This window comes from Malus sylvestris, chromosome 11 (genome assembly GCF_916048215.2).
Source record: "Malus sylvestris chromosome 11, drMalSylv7.2, whole genome shotgun sequence".
In the NCBI taxonomy this organism is placed as follows: Eukaryota; Viridiplantae; Streptophyta; class Magnoliopsida; order Rosales; family Rosaceae; genus Malus; species Malus sylvestris.
In genome coordinates, this window is record NC_062270.1 from 24,805,211 (window position 1) to 24,811,625 (window position 6,415).

General features: G+C 43.4%; 1 long non-coding RNA gene across 1 annotated transcript; it reads left to right on the forward strand.

Annotated features, from left to right (window-relative positions):
- The first annotated feature begins 1,407 nt into the window (after positions 1-1,407).
- On the forward strand, positions 1,408-4,832 carry LOC126590890 (uncharacterized). Its single transcript, XR_007612187.1, has 3 exons — positions 1,408-3,070; positions 3,984-4,082; positions 4,300-4,832. It is a non-coding gene; the product is annotated as an uncharacterized LOC126590890 (long non-coding RNA).
- Positions 4,833-6,415: the final 1,583 nt, after the last annotated feature.

Below are 6,415 nucleotides of genomic sequence, written 5' to 3' on the forward strand. Positions count from 1 at the left end.
CTTGTACACATAGCGTATAAAAAGAAACACAATAAAATCGTTATAAATAAATAACTTCGCGCATACACACACTCATATATATTATCATTTTTTTTAAATATAGGTTATTTCACAATTTCTTTTTCTTTTTCTCTCACTATTCTAATTATTTCTATTAGAACGTAGCATCACATCACTAACCATATCATTGTAGACAATTTCTTTTTCTTTTTCTCTTACTGTTCTAATTATTTCTATTAGAACCTAATAGCACATCACTAACCATCTGGATATATCTCTCCCACTTGATCATTGACAATATATTAGTTTTCAATCATGTCTTGGTCTTCAGTGAAATTTTGTGTCTCCATAGGTTTTCTTTGATACACGATTCACATATATCACATAAGTAGGTTGATATCAGTCTGGAAATTTTATCCACTCATAAAGAAGAATCAAACATCTTCTATATGCTTGTGAATAGCGGCACAAGCCATTACACTATTATTCTCCCACTTTGTATAACTCCAAGATCCTCCAGTGTCTCTCACTTTAAAGTGTATACAAAGTTTTCTAATGGAATAGAAGGTATGTGCAATTTTCAATATCAATATGCAATTGCTAATATTATTGAGCCTCTATACTAAATAGATTCAAACTTACTAGCCATTTCACAAATTAAATAACATAAACTTGCTTACGGGTCTTTTCTCCACAAGAATGGTTCTTCACACAGACTTTTCCCAAAAGGCATGAGTCACATTACAAACCTTCCCTTTCTTTTCCAGATGCAATATGCAGTGCACGAATTCCCAAATATTTTTTGAATGAAAATTGTGTTTGTTACATTTGATATATTATATACCAAATATAGTTCTTGGAGGAATTCCTGGTGGTTGAAATTGATGGAGCTCAATGTTTTGGTTTATGTTGACTGACAATACAGATTGCAGAAACACAAATCCTATTCTGCTAAAGTTTGGTCGTAGATTTATGTTCCACCCAATTCTGATTTGGGATATCAGATTACAAGAATGATAATGACGTTCCAATTCAAATATATTATATATGATATTCACAAACCAATTGTTGTGTGACCGCCGTATGCCACTGAAGCTCAAGGGAAAATTTTATAGGACGGCAATAAGGCCGGCGATGCTGTATGGCACAGAATGTTGGGCAGTGAAACATCAACACGTACACAAAATGGGTGTAGCGGAGATGAGGATGCTTCGTTGGATGTGTGGGCACACGAGAAAGGATAAGATTAGGAATGAGGATATCCGGGGTAAAGTAGGAGTAGCCGAAATTGAAGGAAAGATGAGAGAAAATCGGTTACGGTGGTTTGGACATGTGCAAAGAAGGCCTACTGACGCTCCGATTAGAAGATGCGACTATGGGACCGAGGTTCAGGGCCGAAGGGGTAGAGGAAGACCTAGGAAAACTTTGGAAGAGACTCTAAGAAAAGACTTAGAGTACTTGGATCTAACGAAGGACATGACACAGGATCGAGCACAATGGCGTTCTAAGATTCATATAGCCGATCCCACTCAGTGACTTGGATTTTCCAAGTCTCCAACCGAGAAGTTTTCCTCACTCGGGAAATTAAGGGAACACTACCCCAACCTACATGCTCCACTCAGAAAGCTTCAACATACAAGCTTCAACAAAAGAAAATTCAAAGAACTTAGCGAAGAAGGCTTTGGTGTATTTAACACAATACGTTGAAATGAAGGAAAGCTTATTTATTGATATCCCCGATAAGCTACAAATATGTACATATACATGAGTCAAAATAAACACACAAGAGGGAGCATTCACAAAGGTTGCTTAGGAGAAGTCTCAGCAGTCGGTAGAGCCCCAGAAAGAGAAGGCACCGGAGGGGGATCATTTGGAGCCTCAGTACTGGACAGAACCCTAGAAGGAGGAGGCATAAGAGGTTGATCATTTGGAGCTTCATTACGCGGTACAGCCCCAGAAGACGAAGGCAATAAATGCCTTTGGAACAAACCCACAAATCTCTGATGATCAAGTAAAACCTGACCATCAGTTTCCTTCATCTGGTCAAGCTTCCTCTTCATGTTTGTAGCATAGTCATGTGCGAGCCGGTGCAACTGTTTATTCTCATGCTTGAGCCCTCTAATCTCTTGTTTGAGACTCATCACTTCAGCCGCCAATGATTCAACTTGGCTGGTTCGAGCAAATAGGCGTTGGGCCATATTAGACACAGAACCTGCACACTGAACACTGAGAGCCAGCGAATCCTTAACAGCTAACTCATCAGACCGTTTGGAAAGTAGTCTGTTATCTTTGGGAGTGAGAAGGTTCCTGGCCACCACCGCAGCGGTCATATCATTCTTCATCACGGAATCCCCAACGGTAAGAGGACCAGTAGGGGAGACGAAGGATGGGCGCCATATGTTGTCTGGAGAAGGCGGGGCTGCCTCTTCAACAAGGTTCAAGTCAAAACGACGGTCGGAGGGGCCATACATTTTCAAAGGTGTTGAAGAGAGAAGAGGTCGGACAAATCAAGATCTTAGAAGTGCAAGAATGAAGCTTCTACTGGTGGAGATTCAAGTGTGCTTTGGAACTTAATGCCAGCCCCTATAAAAATCTGCACTCGACGGAGCTTCAGAAATCGAAGAGGCGCCTGCTCAGAAATCGAAGAGGCGTTTGCTTTCTCAAAAGCTGGGCTGCTTAGAGATCACGAGGGTTGATCTCAGAAATCGAAGAGGCGTTTGCTTTCTCAAAAGTTGGGCTGCTCAAAGACCACGAAGGCCGATCTCAGAAATCGAAGAGGCGCTCGCTTTCTCAAAAGCTGGGCTCCCCAGAGACCACGAGGGCCGATCTCAAAAATCGAAGAGGCACCTACTTTTCCAGCCTTGTCAGAAAACACATGAATCTTACTGTTCAATCACCCACTTCCCACACGCAACAATAGCTCATGGGTACCACAGATAACTTTGCCAAAGTTCTCTGCCAAAGTTGAGCACGTGAAGCTTGCAGCTCCCACTACATCGCTCTGACCAAGAAGGGTAAAAGAATAGCAAAGAAACAGCACTAACAAAGTTTAGACCCATAAATTTTGAAGGTCTAGCTACCATATTATTACCCACAAGGGTAAAGGAACAGTACCACTGCTGGATAATTGGAAAGTCCCTGTGTGTCAACCTCTGTGCTTCGTGGCAAGGTAGACTAGCAAACATGCCCAACCTTTACTCACATTCGAGAAAACACTCCCAATAAGATTGCTTGCTCCAAAATCGAAGAGGCACCGTCCTCCGAATCTCGAGAGCCAGACTCTTAACATGACTACTTTCTTAAAAATCGAAGAGAGGGTAAAGGAACAGTACCATTGCTGGATAATTGGAAAGTCCCTGTGTGTCAACCTCTGTGCTTCGTGGCAAGGTAGACTAGCAAACATGCCCAACCTTACTCACATTCGAGAAAACACTCCCAACAAGATTGCTTGCTCCAAAATCGAAGAGGCACCGCTCTCCGAATCTCGAGAGCCAGACTCCCAACATGATTACTTTCTCAAAAATCGAAGAGACACTGTTCCCCGAATCTCGAGAGCCAGACCCCCAGCATGATTGCTTTCTCAAAAATCGATGAGGCATCGTTCTCCGAATCAATCGAAGAGGCGCTCGCTTTCTCAAAAGCTGGGCTGCTCAGAGACCACGAGGGCCGATCTCAGAAATCGAAGAGGCACCTACTTTTCTAGCCTTGTCAGCACCTGTCACACGCACACTCAGCTTTGCAGAAATTATGGGCATTTTGTCGAAGACTTCTGGTGAAGTAGAAAGCACATGAATCTTACTGTTCAATCACCCACTTCCCACACACAACAATAGCTCATGGGTACCACAGATAACTTTGCCAAAGTTATCTGCCAAAGTTGAGCACGTGAAGCTTGCAGCTCCCACTACATCGCTCTGACCAAGAAAGGTAAAAGAATAGCAAAGAAACAGCACTAACAAAGTTTAGACACATAAATTTTAAAGGTCTAGCTACCATATTATTACCCACAAGGGTAAAGAAACAGTACCACTGCTGGATAATTGGAAAGTCCCTGTGTGTCAACCTCTGTGCTTCGTGGCAAGGTAGACTAGCAAACATGCCCAACCTTTACTCACATTCGAGAAAACACTCCCAACAAGATTGCTTGCTCCAAAATCGAAGAGGCACCGTCCTCCGAATCTCGAGAGCCAGACTCCCAACATGACTACTTTCTCAAAATCGAAGAGAGGGTAAAGGAACAGTACCATTGCTGGATAATTGGAAAGTCCCTGTGTGTCAACCTTTGTGCTTCGTGGCAAGGTAGACTAGCAAACATGCCCAACCTTTACTCACATTCGAGACAACACTCCCAACAAGATTGCTTGCTCCAAAATCGAAGAGGCACCGCCCTCCGAATCTCGAGAGCCAGACTCCCAACATGATTACTTCCTCAAAAATCGAAGAGACACTGCTTTCCAAATCTCGAGAGTCAGACCCCCAGCATGATTGCTTTCTCAAAAATCGAAGAGGCATCGTTCTCCGAATCTCGAGAGCCAGATACCACAGACCACTTTTTCAAAGTGCTCTGACAGAGTTAAAACATGTGAAACTGGCAGCTCCCACTACCGTGCTATGACCAAGCAGGGTAAAGGAATAGCATTACTACTTGTTGTTAGGGAGACTCCTATATATGTCGACCTCCATCCCCAATGGACAGGCAGACCTGCAAAAATGCTCAACCCTTCATCATATCTGAGAGGGCACTCCCAACGAAGCCTTTCGAAATATTCAGCTTTCTTTCCCCCCGATAATACCTCTGCAAACAAGCTATACTAGAGCAAGAATATCTCATATCATTAAGGTTAAAAGCAAGAGTATCCCATATCATGCTTTTTCCCTGTCTTTTCCTTTGGCCTTGTTTTTACCTGCAAGACAAGGAGAAAGAGAGGAATCAGTCAGCACTTGGAATCAAGCTTCCAGCCAGGAACTGACTGCCTGGAACCCCTTACCTGATTACTTACCTGGCATTGCTCTCGAGTACTCATCTTCAACATCTTATGTTTCCAGGGAAGATTCCGCATCTGCTTGAGGAACAGATAGGGCAAGTGCGAAGGATACAAGGAAGCATGTGGAGACAAGCGTAACAGCACACGTGCCGATACATCCAGTACTCTGTCAAAAGAAAAAGTATCCCATATCAGCAGGGTGGAACGTACTCTAGATTTGATGGACTTGTTTTGACCCTCAAATTCTTCAGTCGGCCTTATACTCTGGAGGAAACCAGAAAACCCTCCAGCTCAGTTCAAGAATAAGCCTGTGGAAAGTTACTTCTTCAAAAGCAAAAGTATCTCATATCATCTCTTCTCATTTTTCTTCTCTTTATCCTTCATGCTGCTGCAAGATGGGGAGAAGGTGAACAATCAGTCGGAGCTCTGATTGCTTACCTTGTCTGTCACCTCTTTCAGCAGACCCCCTAGCTCGGCGACTTGGGGGACTCCTACTACATGGTTTGTATCGCGCTTGACCAAGCCTGAAACTACAAGTAAGCTTCAAGTGAAATTGATACATTACCTTGTGCATCTCCACCAGTTAAAGATACCACCCCTGGATGGAGGAAGAGTACTTCTAGAGAAGATGCCACATCTACCTATGAGACAGATAAAGCAAGTCAAGACGACACCACACTCCGATACTTAGAAGTTTCGTGATTACGAGATCATTCTCCCACAATATTTCCTAATGTCATTTGTACTAAATCATTCACTTGTACTCACTAAAGGAGAGCTTGAACCTATGTACTTGTGTAAACCCTTCACAATTAATGAGAACTCTTCTACTCCGTGGACGTAGCCAATCTGGGTGAACCACGTACATCTTGTGTTTGCTTTCCTATCTCTATCCATTTATATACTTATCCACACTAATGACCGGAGCAATCTAGCGAAGATCACAATAAGCGACCGTTTTCGCTACCTAGGATCTATCTTGCAAGAGAACGGAGAATTAGATGGAGATCTCAACCATAGAATACGAGCTGGATGGATGAAGTGTAAGAGTGCATCCGGCGTGTTGTGTGACCGTCGTAGGCCACTGAAGCTCAAGGGAAAATTTTATAGGACGGCAATAAGGCCAGCGATGTTGTATGGCACAGAATGTTGGGTGGTGAAGCATCAACACGTACACAAAATAAGTGTAGCGGAGATGAGGATGCTTCGTGGGATGTGTGGGCACACGAGAAAGGATAAGATTGGGAATGAGGATATCCGAGGTAAAGTAGGAGTAGCCGAAATTGTAGGAAAGATGAGAGAAAATCGGCTCCGGTGATTTGGACATGTGCAAAGAAGGCCGACTGACGCTCCGGTTCGAAGATGTGACTACGGGACAGAGGTTCAGGGCCGAAAGGGTAGAGGAAGACCTAGGAAAACTTTGGAAGAGA